Genomic DNA, 17615 nt, shown 5'->3' on the forward strand with positions numbered 1-17615 from the left:
ATGTTCATATAGCATGCAAGTATTCTTTCCTTTGATTGGTAATGTTTCCAAATGTAACTTTAAAAATAACGCAGATGCTAGAAACACTCAGCAGGTCAAGCTGCATCTGTGGGAAGAGAAACAATTAATGTTTCAGATTAAAGTTCCTTCATAAGGGCAACTTAGTGTCATAGAGTCATACAGCATGGCAACAAGTCTTTCGGCCAAACCTGCCAATGTCAACTAAGATGCCCCATCTACTCTAGTCCAACCTGCATGCATTTAGCCCTCTAAACCTTTCCTATCCATGTACCTGTCCAAGTGTCTCACAATTGTGATCCACTGGTAATGCTTTCCATGTCCTCTGGTTTTTTTAAATTATTTTCTGTGGTTCTTGATTCTCCTACCCTTGGTAAATGACTCTGTGCATTCACCCCTATTTATTTCCGTCATGATCTTATACTCCTCTATAAGATCATCCCCACCATCCTTTTGCACCCAAAGAATATAGTCATTGTCCTAGCTTGTCCAACCTCTTCCTATAGCTCAGCCCCTCCTGTTATTAACAAAATAATTTAAGTTGATAGGCAACAGTTAGTATCATTTGTTTGTAACAATGTGGCAACTTTAATTTTCTGCTGTATTAATTCATTTCTGCTGAAGGGTCTTCAACCTGAAACACTAACTGTTTCTTTGCTACAAATGCTGCAGGACCCACTGAGTGTTTCCAGCATTTTTTGTATTAATTTCAGACACCAAATAAATAGATTCAAGTGAAAATGGATTGGAATTCCACTTTGAAGATTCATCTGCTTGAGAATCTTTAGTGCCCGGGCCAATGTATAATGATCAACTTACCTACAGAGTGCAGACTCTCGGAATGGAACATCAATATGCATTAGGCCCTCACAATGCTATTTGGGGAAAATATCACAGTAATGTTGTGGGCCATAGGTGCCGTCCAGTGCTGCACTATTCCATGTTTGAAATGAAGTGCTGCCTTCTCAGATTTTACAAATGGAAACAGAATGAGGATCTAGTTCTTTTTGTTGATGTGTCACAAAACTCATTGGTTGTTGATGAATTCATGTTAACAAAAAGTCTATGATCGCCAGAATATAGGGAGTTATGGACAAATTGGGCTGAAAGGGGTTTTTCCATGCTGTATGACTATATGACTCGCACCAGGTTAAGTCACCTTGCATAGCGTTCTCAAGACAGCTCAATAAGGGGATTTAGATCTTCAGATTTGAGCAAGGTAAATATCCAAGTTACTATTGGGAATCTACATGATTAGATGATATGCGGTAAACTATCCTGAAGAGATTTAGTGTTTTTTCTTTCACGCTTTCCAGCTTCAGTATCCAATCTCAACACCAGGTCGCTCAACAACAAAGCCCTTGCGCTCCATGAAACATAGAAAACATAGAAACATAGAAATTAGGTGCAGGAGTAGGCCATTCGGCCCTTCGAGCCTGCACCGCCATTCAATATGATCATGGCTGATCATCCAACTCAGTATTCCGTACCTGCCTTCTCTCCATACCCCCTGATCCCCTTAGCCACAAGGGCCACATCTAACTCCCTCTTAAATATAGCCAATGAAGTGGCCTCAACTACCCTCTGTGGCAGAGAGTTCCAGAGATTCACCACTCTCTGCGTGAAAAAGTTCTTCTCATCTCGGTTTTAAAGGATTTCCCCTTTATCCTTAAGCTGTGACCCCCTTGTCCTGGACTTCCCTAACATCGGGAACAATCTTCCTGCATCTAGCCTGTCCAACCCCTTAAGAATTTTGTAAGTTTCTATAAGATCCCCTCTCAATCTTCTAAATTCTAGAGAGTATAAACCAAGTCTATCCAGTCTTTCTTCATAAGACAGTCCTGACATCCCAGGAATCAGTCTGGTGAACCTTCTCTGCACTCCCTCTATGGCAATAATGTCCTTCCTCAGATTTGGAGACCAAAACTGTACGCAATACTCCAGGTGTGGTCTCACCAAGACCCTGTACAACTGCAGTAGAACCTCTCTGCTCCTATACTCAAATCCTTTTGCAATGAAAGCTAACATACCATTCGCTTTCTTTACTGCCTGCTGCACCTGCATGCCTACCTTCAATGACTGGTGTACCATGACACCCAGGTCTCGCTGCATCTCCCCCTTTCCCAATCGGCCACCATTTAGATAATAGTCTGAACTAATCCTTGACAACACTCTGGACTTCCTTCTGCTCACTGAGACCTGGCAACAACCCAATGTCTTCTTCTCCCTCAATCAAACATCCCCACCTAGATTTAATTACATTTCCAAGCCCCGCCCCTCCCACCATGGAGGTGGCCTCGCTGTTATTTTCAACCAGAATTTTCGGATCACTGAACTCACCTTCCCCCCAGTAGCATCATTTGAATTCCTCGCCTTCAAAGCCCTTTCCTCCATGACAGTCATCCTCATTTACCGGCCACCTAAACCAAACCCCTCCATCCTATCTGACTTCACTGAACTCCTCACACTTGCCTCATCCCTCTCCCCACGTCTGCTGCTACTTGGTGACTTAAATATTCATATGGACTCCCCCACCTGCAAGCTCGCATCTGAATTCGCATTTTTACTGGACAACTTCTCTCTCACTCAGCACGTCACCTTTCCCACCCATGACAAGGGTCACATCCTTGACCTGGTCTGCTCCACAAATCAACCAGTACTCGACCTCCATCCTTACCTCTTCCCCCTCTCTGATCATAAGCTTATACGGTTCACTATCCCTTCTCTGACACCTCGCCCCCGCTTCCTCTGAGAAATTATCTTCCGTAATCTAAAATCCATCGATCCCCATCATCTCTCTGACCTGCTCTCCACCACTCTCCCCCTGGGCTCAGCCCCCATCTCACCTGATGATCTCACAAACCATCTCAACTCCACCTTGTCTACCTCCCTCAACACTCTGGCCCCCCTCAAAACAAGAACCGTAACTTTCAACACATCTTCACCCTGGTACACACCTGCACTTCGTAAACTGAAACAGACTGGTCACCAACTCGAACGACTTACAAAGAAATCATCTCTCACAGTCCACCTTGAAGCTTACAAACTCCACCTCACTGACTACAAAGATGCTCTCATTGCTGCAAAATCTGCCTACCTCTCCTCCATATTCACCGATCCCTACCTAAACCACAGAACCCTCTTCTCCACAGTGGGCAACCTCCTCAAGCCTCGAGCCAACACTCTCCCTACCTCTACTCCGGATCTCTGCAACTGATTCCTCCACTTTTTCGCTGATAAAATCAGCACCATCTATCAATCTTTATCCCCTGTACCCGACTCCCCAGCATCTACTCCACCACCTACCAAGGCCCCTCCTTTCAACATCTCCACTGACCTCCTTACCCCTCCTCCACACTGCTTCCTCTCCCAGTTTGACCTGGTCACCCCTATTGAAATCTCCAAACTCATCAGCTCTTCCAAACCCACTACCTGCTCCCTCGACCCTCTCCCCACTCCCCTGCTGAAGTCCTGCCTCCCCGTTCTCTGCCCCTACCTCACTAATCTCTTCAACTCCTCATTGTCCCAAGGAATTGTCCCCTCCGCTTTCAAAACTGCTGCTGTTACACCAATCTTAAAGAAACCTGGTCTTGATCCCTCCTCTCTCATTAACTACCGCCCAATCTCAAACCTCCCCTTTCTTTCAAAAACCCTGGAGCGTATCGTTGCGTCGCAACTTCATTCACACCTCCTTGCGTATAACCTACTTGAACCCCTCCAATCTGGCTTTCGCCCCCTCCATAGCACAGAAACTGCTCTCCTCAAAGTCCTCAACGACCTCCTCACCTCTGCTGACACTGGTTCCCTCAACATCCTCATCCTCCTCGACCTGAGCGCAGCCTTCGATACAGTGAACCATAACATCCTGCTCACCAGTCTCAAAGACCTCGGCATTGAAGGCTCTGCACTCAGCTGGCTCCGTTCCTACCTTTCCAACAGATCCCACTTCATCTCTCTCCACAACCACACCTCTGCTACAGCCAAAGTCACTCAAGGCGTTCCCCAAGGCTCCATACTCGGCCCCCTCCTCTTCATCATCTACATCCTCCCCCTTGGTCAGATACTCCGCCACTTCGATCTGGACTTCCACTGTTATGCTGATGACACCCAGATCTACCTTGGCACCAAATCCCCCCACAATCCCCCCCTCTCCCATATCAACTCCTGTTTGTCAGCTATAAAAACCTGGATGCAACATAATTTCCTCAAACTCAACAGCGATAAGACAGAATTCCTCCACATAGGCTCCAAAGCCACACTCAGCAAAATCAATAACCCCACTCTCACCATCGACGGCACCACTGTCTCCCCATCTCCCCGGGCCCGCAACCTTGGCGTGATCTTTGATTCCACCCTCTCCCTTGAGCCTCACGTCCGCCATGTCATTAAAACCTCCTTCTTTCATCTCCGCTACATCGCCAAACTCAGACCCTCTCTCACACCGCCCGCTGCTGAAAGACTCATCCATGCCTTCATCTACTCCCGACTGCACTATTGCAACTCACTTCTCCTTGGCATCAGCTCCACCTACATCAACCGACTCCAACTGGTCCAGAACGCAGCCGCCCGACTCATCACCCATTCCAAATCCTGGCATCACATCACTCCAGTCCTCAAACAACTTCACTGGCTTCCCATCTCCCACCGGATCACCTACAAAATCCTGATCCTCACCTACAAAGATCTCCACCATCTGGCCTCCCCATATCTCACTGACCTCCTCTCCCCCTACCAACCCTCACGGTCCCTCAGATCCACATCAGCCGGTCTCCTCTCCCTCCACAAGTCCAACCTCCGCAGTTTTGGGGACAGAGCCTTCTCCAGGGCAGCTCCCAGGCTCTGGAACTCCCTCCCCCAACTGATCCACAATTCCGTGTCCCTCACCATCTTCCAGTCCTGCCTCAAGACCCATCTCTTCACCTCTGCCTATCCTTAGCCCCACGTCCCCCTCCCTTTTCATCTGTGCATTAATTGCCTCATACTGTGTTTTGTATTGAATTCTGTATTTACTTTGTGTACTAGTCATGTCTCTACTATATATTTCATTCCCCTTACATGTTTTTCCTCTACCTGCTAAATTTTTGTAAGGTGTCCTTGAGACTCTTGAAAGGCGCCCATAAATAAAATTTATTATTATTATTATTAATCTGAAAATGATTCTTCCATCTGAATAGGGAACTGAATAGATGCTGCCTCATCCGCTGAGTTTCTCCTGCATTTTTATCTACCATTGATTTTTCCAGCATCTGCAGCTCTTTCTTAAACATTTTGTCTACTCCACTGCAAAATCTCCTCAAGGTATGCGTACCTTGAAAAAATTCTCCTCTCACACCCGAAACATCACCGATTCCTTCACTCCATAGATGCTGCCTCACCCGCTGAGTTTCTCCAGCATTTTTGTCTACCAATAACTCAAATGTGAGAGTGGCAAAGTTTAATGGAGATGTGCGGGCATATGTTTTTACACAGGAAGGCGGGTGCCTGGAATGCCCTGTCAGGGATAGTGGTGGAGTCAGATATGGTAGTGTATGTGCAGCATATGTATGGTTCACATGCAGGCAGAGTAGATTAGTTTAACTTGGCATCAAGTCAGCACTGACAGAGTGAGGCATAGGGCCTGTTCCTGTGGTGTACTGTTCTACATTCTATGTTCCCATTATTTAAACTAAGAATTGTTAGAAGATTTGCAAGAAAAAAACCATATAAATAGATTACGCACACCGCCAATAAAGCTGACAGAGAAACTGAGTTTTATAGAGCATATGATCTACAAGATAAAAACTAGATGTATTGTCTGCTATATCCTTGAGCAATAGCTTTCAAAATTTAAGCTCAACAACCGTGGTAAATAACTGGCCATCTGCAGTTTTGCAAAACAGCATTATTATTGGTAGCAGAAAGCATTTGTAAAATGAGGAATCTTGCACTCACAATGTAGCAGAAACAGTTTAATTGCAATTCATAATGTGCGACTTAATTCATAAGTCAGAGAGGAGAGCTCTTCAGTGCGTCGTCCACAGAGCGCAGAAGATTATTGGGACACAGCGACCAGCCTTGGAGGGCATCTACTACACACGGTGCCTCAGGAAGGCCTTCAGCATCCATAAAGACTCCTCACACCCTTGTAATGGACTGTTCGAACTCCTACCTTCCGGCAGACGTTACAAGGCCTTCTACGCCCGCACCTCCAGACTAAGGAACAGCTTCATCCACAGAGCTATAGCTGCTCTGAATCTGCCCTGCTGAGTGCCCCCACCCCCATGAACTGTCTCCCTCGGATGGTCACGTAGCACATCGAACCGGCACAGACACTTTTGCACTGTAGACTGTTTTTACTGTTTTACTGTTCTTTTTATAAATCTTGTTTCTCAGGGTTTCCAAATCTAAATTTTATTAGTTTAAGTAATGACATCGGATGGAAGCTGTATACCAAATCTCGGTGCACATATGTGCAATGACAATAAAATTAATAATAATAATAATAATAATAATAATTATTATTATTATTATTATTATTATTAATTTTATTAAAATAATCTGCCAATTCTATCTGTTTGTCTTAAGCGTACAAAGGCAAATGACACAAAGTGAGAATGAATAATTCAGGCTTGTTAATTCAGGTTTACCACAAGGACTGCATCTTGAGATTCGGCTAGATGCAGCAATATGATGGGAAGGTGCAGGTAGGACACCTACTGATGTGGAATAGTACTGCTTGTTCATGTGGCTGAAAGAAACAAGAGTATTGACAGAATTATCAGCCAATTAGTTGGAGGCAGAGAGGGGCATAAATCCAGATTTACAACATGCAGTTAATTGTACTGCAAATGAGAAAGTCAGAAAGCAGAGTCTGTTCAAAGAGTGAGGGAAATGTAAATCATGACAATGATCCTTGCAACCTCTCCCAGTAAAAGCAAGTTAATTTCACCAGAAACATTCATTGTGAAAGGGTTGTGTGCAGAAAGCATCTCAGTGGTTTACAGCAATGCAGTCAACACGGTTGATTGCAGTGAAATTATCCGGTCATTCCTACTTTAGTTCAGTTACGTATAATTTAGAGATGGAAACAGGCCCATCGAGTCAGCGTCGACCAGCGATCCCCACACACCAGGGACAATTTACAATTATACCAAGCCAGGAATTTGCCCAGAATATGAAGATGTGATGTGGAGATTGCATTAGGTTTCTTTGTTCTGAACTGTCAGACACAAAGTTGGACTCCTGCCATGCTCCTGGAGAGAACCCACCTAACATTTACCTGCTGATGGCAGCAGCTTCTAAGGAAGATATTTCAACATATAATCACACTGCTCTGGAGTCGCACGGCGTCGGGCGGTGACGTGCACGGCGTCGGGCGGTGACGTCATCACGCAGTGCCACGCCGGGCGGTGATGTCATCATGCAACGCCACACGCTAGGCATACGCCGTCAAGACGCTGCGTACACCGTCAAGACGCTGCGTACGATGCCAAGACGCTGCGTACGACCGCAAAGCGCCTGCGTGCCGACAGGCTGTTGGCGCTCGAAGATTTCGGCCACTGCAAGAATTTCGGAGCCCAGCGCGATGTCAGGACCAGCCCCGCACAACTCCGCGCTTCTAAGTGTGACCGGCCCCGTGCGGCCATACGGTGCCCGTCCGCCTCAAGTGACCACGAGGTAGCATATGTGGGACAGGCCCTTAAAGTAGATCTTCAGCTTTCTACACAATTCCAATTAAGTCCAATGTTAGCTCGAGAAGAACCGAGCTTCTATCCACATTTCAAACCGTGAGCTTGTCTTCTTTTCTTGCACTTCAAGTGGCAAGTGAAGGTAAAGCTGAGAGTGGACAAGAACGGAGCAATCATCCACCCTCCCTCGGTTTTCGCTATTGGAAGGAACTGAGGATACATGAGCCCAGACTGTGCAGGAAATGCAACAAGGCTGAGCATGTGATGGCCCAATGCACTGCAGTTGTCTGCAAGAACTGCAAGCTAGTGGGCCATGAGACAAAGGACTGTCAAGTTAGCAAGAACTGCAACCTGTGCGGGGAGGCAGGCCACCTTTACAGGGCCTTCCCTAAAAGAGCCTGCACCTACGCACAGGCGACAAGAGGGGCTGTTGCCAGCACACCAAGGGTGGGCGAGACCCCCCCCCCCCCCCACCACTACCAAGACCCCAGCAGAAAGGGGGAACAGGGATGAGGACAGCCCGATCACCTTGAGCCCCCAAGGGCCGGACGGAGACCCCCAGCGCCCTGTCCAGGAGGGAGAGTCGACGGAAGAGGGGAAACAGCAGGAGAAATGGGTGATGGTGACGAATAAGAAACAACAGAGGGTTCAGCCCAAAGAGCCGAGGCTGGAAAAGTCCAATAAAAGACTTCTTTCACTGACAGAGGGCAGCAACCTCTCCTCGTCGGAGGATGGCGACCTTGAAGACCCGACGACGGAGGCACAAGAGGTGCAGCAGCCAATGGGCCCCAGCTCCAGGAGACCGGGTGTAGTGCAGCAGCCAATGGGCCCCAGCTCCAGGAGACTGGAAGCAGTGCAGCGGCCAATGGGCCCCAGCTCCGGGAGACCGGGAACAGTGCAGCGGCCAATGGGCCCCAGCTCCGGGAAACCGGGAACAGTGCAGCAGCCAATGGGCCCCAGCTCCGGGAGACCGGGAACAGTGCAGCAGCCAATGGGCCCCAGCTCCGGGAGACCGGGAACAGTGCAGCAGCCAATGGGCCCCAGCTCCAGGAGACCGGGTGCAGTGCAGCAGCCAATGGGCCCCAGCTCCAGGAGACCGGGAACAGTGCAGCAGCCAATGGGCCCCAGCTCCGGGAGACCGGGTGTAGTGCAGCAGCCAATGGGCCCCAGCTCCAGGAGACCGGGTGCAATGCAGCGGCCGATTGTCCCCCAGCTACAGGAGACGGAGGGGGCGGTGCGCCCAGAAGGGGGTGGAACAAGTAGGTCCCTCCCCCAACGACACCTCAGTTTACAACACAGGAAACCCACCTCCTTGAGGACGCCGGCACCCAGTACCTGAGCCCAGGATAGGTGCGGCAATTCACTAAAGCAGTGAGCATGAGGGGACAAGAGAATGGTCCGTGACTCTACAGGACAATGGAGCTCAAACTGGCATCATTAAACGTGCGCAGTGTAAAGAGCACTGTGCGATGTGTGAACGCTTTGCAGTACCTGGCCAAGGTCAAGGCAGACGTGACTTTTCTCCAGGAGTGTGGGCTGCCACACCTCAGCCGCTATAAGAGGTGGTCGCGATGGTGGCCCCACGGACTGTCGGTGTGGTCGGGGGGCAACAATTGTCCTGGGGATCTTGCTGCGGGGAGGGAACTTCACCATCACTGAGGTCAGGGAGGTGGTTGGGTGGCGTCTCCTCGTGGTGGATGTTATGTACCGTGGCTCTCCGCTCCGGCTGATTAATGCGTGTGCCTCGCCCGTGCAGAGCGAGCGGCTGACCATTCTCCAGCAGCTCCCATCGCTGCCGGCCACGTCCCCACAGCTCGTTCTGGCCGGTGACTTCAACTGCATCATCGATGCGGCTGGACGATCCGGCAGCGCTGACAACAGACTGGACAGCACGTCCAAGCTCCTGATGGTGGCGGTAAAAGACGCAAAACTGCACGACGCCTTCAGCAACCCTGCAGGCTGGTCCCAGTCGCGGTTCTCCTGGTCGAGATCGGACGGTTCAGTCCGGTCCTGGATAGACTTCCTCTTCACGTCGAAGGCCATCACGATCAGGCACACCGACCTCATTCTTCTCTGACCACTGCCTCCTTCAGCGTTCCTGTCACCTACAGGAGGACCGGAAGGCAGGCAGAGGGAAGTGGAAGTTAAATGTGAAGCTGTTGACCCCAGAGAACATTGAGGAGCTAAAGAGGGACTATGCACTTGGAGAACGGTGAAGCCCCTCTTTGACTCCCCGACACTCTGATGGGAAGCAGCCAAGGAGAACATTTAGAGGTTCTTCATATTTAAAGGGTTCAAAGAGCAAGACAGTCAGAGGGACTTGTGTCAACTCCAGACAGATTTGCAGCAACTGCTCCTTCTGCAGTCGAGAGGGGTGGATGTGAGGAAGGAACTTAGAGAGGTGAAGGATCTGCAAGCTCGGCGCTTTACCTCTGAATCCTCCAAGATCATCTTCCAATCCAGGGTCCACCACGTGGAGCAGGATGAGACGTGCTCACGTTTCTTCTTCCATAAGGTTCACAGGGGTAGCTCTGTGATGAACAGCCTTAGGGAGGAGGACGGCTTGGTAACATCCTCGCAGATGGACATGCTGAGGATCTGCAAATCTTTTCACACAGATTTGTATGACAAAAAAGCCACAGACAGCACGGCCTCCCAGAACTTCCTGTCCTCTGTCACGGAGGTCTTGGAGGACAGCAAACGGGAGATTCTGGACCAACCACTGACCCTAGAGGAGCTGACTGGCTCCATCCGCTCCTTTGACTTGAGTAAAACTCTCGGTAGTGATGGCTTCCCGGCCGAGTTGTATTCGGCTCTGTGGGACTGGGTGGGCCCGGACCTGCTGGAAGTGTACAACGACATGCTTCTAGCTGGCAGCATGTCAGACTCCATGACGAAGGGCAGCACCACCCTAATCTACAAGCAGAAGGGGGAGATAAAGGATATAATGAAATGGAGACCTATCACATTGTTGAATGTAGATTACAAGATCCTGTCTAAGGCCATCGCCAACCGGGTCAACTCTGCTCTGGGACGGGTAATCCACCCGGACCAAACCTGTGCTGTACCTGGCAGGAAAATCTCAGACAGCCTGACGCTGCTGAGAGATACCATCACCTACGTGCAGGACAGATGGGTGGATGCCTGCCTAGTCAGCTTGGACCAGGAGAAGGCATTCGACAGGATATCGCACACGTACATAGAAACATAGAAACATAGAAAATAGGTGCAGGAGTAGGCCATTCGTCCCTTCGAGCCTGCACCGCCATTCAATATGATCATGGCTGATCATCCAACTCAGTATCCTGTACCTGCCTTCTCTCCATACCCCCCTGATCCGTTTAGCCACAAGGGCCACATCTAACCCCTTCTTAATGGACTGGCCTCAACTTCCTTCTGTGGCAGAGAATTCCAGAGATTCACCACTCTCTGTGTGAAAAATGTTTTTCTCATCTCGGTCCTAAAGGATTTCCCCTTTATCCTTAAACTGTGACCCCTTGTCCTGGACTTCCCCAACATCGGGAACAATCTTCCTGCATCTAGCCTGTCCAACCTCTTAAGAATTTTGTAAGTTTCTATAAGATCCCCCCTCAATCTTCTAAATTCTAGCGAGTACAAGCCGAGTCTATCCAGTCTTTCTTCATATGAAAGTCCTGACAACCCAGGAATCAGTCTGGTGAACCTTCTCTGTACTCCCTCTATGGCAAGAATGTCTTTCCTCAGATTTGGAGACCAAAACTGTACAAAATACTCCAGGTGTGGTCTCACCAATACCCTGTACAACTGCAGTAGAACCTCCCTGCTCCTATACTCAAATCCTTTTGCTATGAATGCTAACATACCATTCGCTTTCTTCACTGCCTGCTGCACCTGCATGCCTACTTTCAATGACTGGTGTACCATGACACCCAGGTCTGGTTGCATCTCCCCCTTTCCCAATCGGCCACCATTCAGATATAAGTCTACTTTCCTGTTTTTGCCACCAAAGTGGATAACCTCACATTTATCAACATTATACTGCATCTGCCATGCATTTGCCCACTCACCCAGCCTATCCAGGTCACCTTGCAGCCTCCTATCATTCTCCTCACAGCTAACACTGCCCCCCAGCTTCATGTCACCCGCAAACTTGGAGATGTTGCATTCAATTCCCTCGTCCAAATCATTAATATATATTGTAAATAGCTGGGGTCCCAGCACTGAGCCTTGCGGTACCCCACTAATCAATCACTGCCATTCTGAAAGGACCCGTTTACTCCTACTCTTTGCTTCCTGTTTGCTAGCCAATTCTCTATCCATATCAATACTGAACCCCCAATACCGATCAAACTGCTCTAATAATAATAATAATAATTTTTATTTATGGGCGCCTTTCAAGAGTCTCAAGGACACCGTACAAAAATTTAACAGGTAGAGGAAAAACATGTAAGGGGAATGAAATAAATAGTAGAGACATGACTAGTACACAAAGTAAAGACAGAATTCAATACAAAACACAATATGAGGCAATTAATGCGCAGAAGAAAAGGGAGGGGTCCTGGGGGCTAAGGATAGGCAGAGGTGAAGAGATGGGTCTTGAGGCGGGACTGGAAGATGGTGAGGGACACGGAATTGCGGATCAGTTGGGGGAGGGAGTTCCAGAGCCTGGGAGCTGCCCTGGAGAAGGCTCTGTTCCCGAAAATTGTGGAGGTTGGACTTGTGGATGGAGAGGAGACCGGCTGATGTGGATCTCAGGGACCGTGAGGGTTGGTAGGGGGAGAGGAGGTCAGTGAGATAAGGGGGGGCAGATGGTGGAGGGCTTTGTAGGTGAGGATCAGGATTTTGTAGTTGATCCGGTGGGAGATGGGAAGCCAGTGAATTTGTTTGAGGACTGGAGTGATGTGATGCCAGGATTTGGTGTAGGTGATGAGTCGGGCGGCTGCGTTATGGACCAGTTGGAGTCAGTTGATGTAGGTGGAGCTAATGCCAAGGAGAAGTGAGTTGCAGTAGTCCAGTCGGGAGGAGATGAAGGCATGGATGAGTCTTTCAGCAGCGGGAGGTGTGAGAGAGGGTCTGATTTTGGCGATGTTGCGGAGGTGAAAGAGGGAGGTTTTAATGACATGGCGGATGTGAGGCTCAAGGGAGAGGGTGGAATCAAAGATCACGCCAAGTTTGCGGGCCCGGGGAGATGGGGAGACAGTGGTGCCGTCGATGGTGAGAGTGGGGTTATTGATTTTGCTGAGTGTGGCTTTGGAGCCTATGTGGAGGAATTCTGTCTTATCGCTGTTGAGTTTGAGGAAATTATGTTGCATCCAGGTTTTTATAGTTGACAAACAGGAGTTGATATGGGAGAGGGGGGGATTGTGGAGGGATTTGGTGCTGAGGTAGATCTGGGTGTCATCAGCGTAACAGTGGAAGTCCAGGTTGAAGTGGCTGAGTATCTGACCAAGGGGGAGGATGTAGATGATGAAGAGGAGGGGGCCGAGTACGGAGCCTTGGGGAACGCCTTGAGTGACAGTGGCTGTAGCAGAGGTGTGGTTGTGGAGAGAGATGAAGTGGGATCTGTTGGAAAGGTAGGAACGGAGCCAGCTGAGTGCAGAGCCTTCAATGCCGAGGTCTTTGAGTCTGGTGAGCAGGATGTTATGGTTCACTGTATCGAAGGCTGCGCTCAGGTCGAGGAGGGTGAGGATGTTGAGGGAACCAGTATCAGCAGAGGTGAGGAGGTCGTTGAGGACTTTGAGGAGAGTAGTTTCTGTGCTATGGAGGGGGCGAATGCCAGATTGGAGGCTCCACACCGATATCTGCAGTGCAGTCCAAATCAATGGGTGGGAATCAGACAGTTTCCCATTCAGGTCTGGAGTCAGGCAGGGTTACCCTCTCTCCCCTGTCTTTTTCATCTGCTGTATTGAGCCTTTTGCCAAGTCCATCAGGAAGGATGCGAGCATAAGAGGAGTGACATTGCCAGGCAGTGAGGGCACTCCAGTCAAAACCTCCCTGTATATGGACAATGTCGCCGTCTTCTGCTCGGATCCAGGGACGGTTCGCAGACTGATTAGTATCTGCGACCAGTTTGAGTCGGCCATGGGAGCCAGGGTGAACCGCAGGAAGAGCGAGGCCACGCTCTTTGGCAACTGGCCCGACCGATCTACCCGTCCCCTTCACCATCAAGCCTGACTTCTTGAAGGTGCTGGGGATCTGGTTCAGGGGGGCTGAGGCGTGTGACAAGACTTGGCTGGAGCGGATAGCCAAGGTGGGGAGGAAACTGGAGCTGTGGAGGCAACGCTCCCTCTACATAATGGGGAAAAATGTGGTCATATGGTGTGAGGTGCTCTCGGGGCACAAGTGTGGCCTGTCCCTACCTCCTACTCCACAGGGATCACCCGGGCCATCTTCCAGTTCATCTGGGGGTCAAGGATAGGCCGGGTGCGAAGGACTGCAATGCACAAGTCTGCAGACAATGGGGGTAAAAGCATGCCCAACATCGCCCTCGCCCTGATGGCCACCTTTGTGTGTGGCTGCATCACGTGGAGTGTAGAGCCAAGGCACGTGGGCACTAAGTATCACTACCTGATGAGCTTCTACCTGTCCCCGGTGTTGCGAAGGATGGGCCTGGCGCAGATGCCACGCAATGTGTCAGTCAGCTGGACATTGCCGCCCCATCTGTCATCTGTGGAAGGGTTCTTCTGGACCAACACCTTTGACCACATGTCCATCGGGCAGTGGTCAGCACGGAACGTCCTGCAGGCACTGCAGGGAAATGACTCGATGGATCCGGTGGCGTGGTTCCCAGAGCAGACTGCTCAGCTTGTCTGGCAAAATGCCTCAACGCCAGAACTCACCAACAAGCACCAAGAACTGGCTTGGCTGGCGGTGAGGGGAGCCCTCCCAGTTAGATCCTTTCTGCACTGTCGGAACCTCACTACCAGCGCACGCTGCCCTCGGGACAGCTGCTATGGAGAGGAGACGGTTGCCCACCTCTTTGCAGAGTGTGGATTCGCAAAGTGTGTCTGCAGAGGTCTGCAAGGGTCCCATTCACGGTTTATTCCGAACAGTTCCGTCACAGAGGACTCTGGTACTTACGGACTGTTCCCAGGGACACATTCAGAGACTGACATCGAATGCTGCTGGAAGGTCATCAACTCGGTGAAAGACGCTCTTTGTTCTGCCCAAGCGTTGTTCACCACCCAGCAGAGCGTGATGTCCGTCGGGGAATGTTGCCGACTGGCCCGCTGCAGACCGCAGGAGTACGTGCTGAGGGATGCACTGAAGCTCGGTGTAGCCAACGCCAAGGCTCGGTGGGGGAGGACCACAGTCTAGGGTCCTTCCGCTGCTGGACATGGGGGCAGGATGTGGTGGAGACTCCCCTCAAGGGAAGGGATCCCACGTCAGTGGGCCATATTAGTGGCAAGGGTGGGCAAGGGTATAGCCTCCGAAAATGTTGGATGAAGCTTTTGCACGCTTCATGTATTGTATATATTTATTACCTGAATAAAGTCTATTTTGAAATTTAAAAAAAAAATCTGTTCTTATCAGTTTAATATCTGATACGTCCCTTATCTAGGGACCATATATTAAATTGATTTTTGGAACAGGGAGATGGAATAGGGGCTTGCTCGGTCCACTCCATGCATCGACCCAGTATTGCAGTGTCTCTGGAAACGGTGCACTTCCCTTTTGGGGGATTTTCAAAGTTGAAAAGAAAACACAAAAATTCTTTCTTGCGTAGAGGCTGCGTGTCTGCCTGCTGCCCTCTCTCACTCTGATTCTTGACGGGACCGCTGAAGTCAAATGCCTTTCTTTATTTAAAAGGAAAAGAGGAGGTGCTGCTCGCATTTCAACCCAAATGCAACTGAAACTTCCAGGAAAGAGAAAAAAAATCTTCAGCAAATTGTTGAAGGCCCAGGAGCGGTTGGAACGGGAGGAGCAGCGTCCGGGCGGTGAGTTTAAAAATCGATCGCGGGGCTTTGTTCCACAGAGGCCCAGGGGCGGTTGGAGTGGGAGGAGCAGCGTCCGGGCAGTGAGTTTAAAATTTGAGCGCGGGGCTGTAACGTTCCATCACACTTCAAAGGAAGTGGTCTGGAGGAAGCCGCTGATTGGTGGAAGCGGACCATTGGAAGCAGCTGATTGGGAGCAACCCCATGTTTGTATTTCTGCTTTCTGGTTAAGGGTTCAATGAGTTAAGGGTACAGTGAGTTAAGGGTGCAGTGCTTTTTAATAAAGGTACAGGATTAAGATTTTTATAGTGTGAGTGAGTTGATTTAATTTGGGGGTAAGCCATGTCAGGAGATCGGCCCCATGGTTAGCTCTTCCTGCAACATGTGGGAGATCAGGGATATGGTCGGTGTCCCTGGTGACTACATTTGGAGCGAGTGGAGGAGGGTAAGGGCTGTGAGTATTTAAATCGAGCACGGGGCTTGCTTTTACAGAGGCACGGGAACCGTTGGAGCGAGTGGAGGAGGGTCAGGGCGGTGAGTATTTAAATCGAGCGCGGGGCTTGTTTTCACAGAGGCCCGGAACCGTTGGAGCGAGTGGAGGAGGGTCAGGGCTTTTACCGAAATCTGTAACGTTCCACACTCCGTAGGGAGGGTTCTGGTGGAAGCCGCTGATTGGTGGAAGCAGACTAGAGGAAGCAGCTGATTGGGTGTAACCTCAGGTTAGCATTTCTGCTTTCTGGTTAAAGGTACAGTGCTTTAGTAAAGGTACTGTGACCAAGGGTAGTGTGGGTTAAAGGTGCAGTGTTTTTTGTTTATTTAATAAAGGTACAGTTTAAAGGTCATGAGGGAGCAGCTGTTGTGAGTCAGATACCTGCTGATTTCTCCCAGCAGTTTCTATTGTATTGTACTTGTATCAGATCCAGGGTAAGGCGGGAGAATGACAGTCAGAGCAGTGTACTGTTCTGGATGTCAAATGTGGGAGGTCATGGTGTTGGATGGCCCTCCAGACATCCACATCTGCACCAGGTGCAGCGAGATGGGGCTCCTAAGGGACCGTATTAGGATCCTGGAGCAGCAGCTCGATGACCTCTGTCTGGTCAGGGAGAGTGAGGGGGTCATAGAGAGGAGTTATAAGGAGGTGGTCACTACAAAACCATGGGAGAGAGACATGTGGGTCACGCTAAGGAAGGGCAAGGGGCAGAGGCAGGGACGAGTGAGTACTCCAATGTCGGTACACCTTGCAAATCAGTACTCCTGTTTGAGTACGGATGGGGGTGACAGCCTACCCGGGGGTAGCGACAGCGGACGGGCCTCCAGCACAAAGACCGGCCCTGTTGCTCCGAAAGGTAGGGAAAAAAAGAAGAGGGCAATAGTAATGGGGGACTCTATTGTTAGGGGGTCGGATAGGCGATTCTGTGGACGCAGTCGGGAGACCAGGATGGTGGTCTGCCTCCCTGGTGCCAAGGTCTCCAACGTGTCCCAACGCGTCCAATATATCCTGAAATCAGAGTGAGAGGAGCCTGAGGTCGTGGTACATATAGATAGCAATGACATAGGTAAAAAAAGGGAAGAGGTCCTGAAGGGAGGATTTAGGGAGTTGGGAGGAGAGTTAAGGAAAAGGACCAAAAAGGTAACAATCTCAGGATTACTGCCTGTGCAACGCGACAGTGAGAGTAGGAATGGAGCGAGGTGGAGGATAAATGCGTGGCTGAAAGACTGGTGCAGAGGGCAGGGATTCAAGTTTCTGGATCATTGGGACTTCTTTTGGGGAAGGTGGGACCTCTACAGAAAGGATGGGTTGCACTTGAACCCGAGGGGGACCAATATCCTGGCGGGGAATTTGCAAAGGCTACTGGGGAGACTTTAAACTAGAATGGTTGGGGCGAGGGACTCAAATAGAGAAAGCTAGTAGACAGAATGGGAGACAGGAAGCAGAAAAGGGAAGCACTCGGACACAAGAGGAGAAAGAAGAAAAAGGAAATAAACAGAGAATAAGAGACGGGGGGGTTTCTTAAAT

General features: G+C 49.8%; 1 pseudogene; it reads left to right on the top strand.

Annotated features, from left to right (window-relative positions):
* Positions 1 to 15155: 15155 nt before the first annotated feature.
* LOC129693310 (U2 spliceosomal RNA) lies at positions 15156 to 15336 on the top strand (annotated as a pseudogene).
* The last annotated feature ends 2279 nt before the right edge of the window (positions 15337 to 17615 follow it).

Source organism: Leucoraja erinacea, chromosome 2 (assembly GCF_028641065.1).
Source record: "Leucoraja erinacea ecotype New England chromosome 2, Leri_hhj_1, whole genome shotgun sequence".
NCBI lineage: Eukaryota > Metazoa > Chordata > Chondrichthyes > Rajiformes > Rajidae > Leucoraja > Leucoraja erinaceus.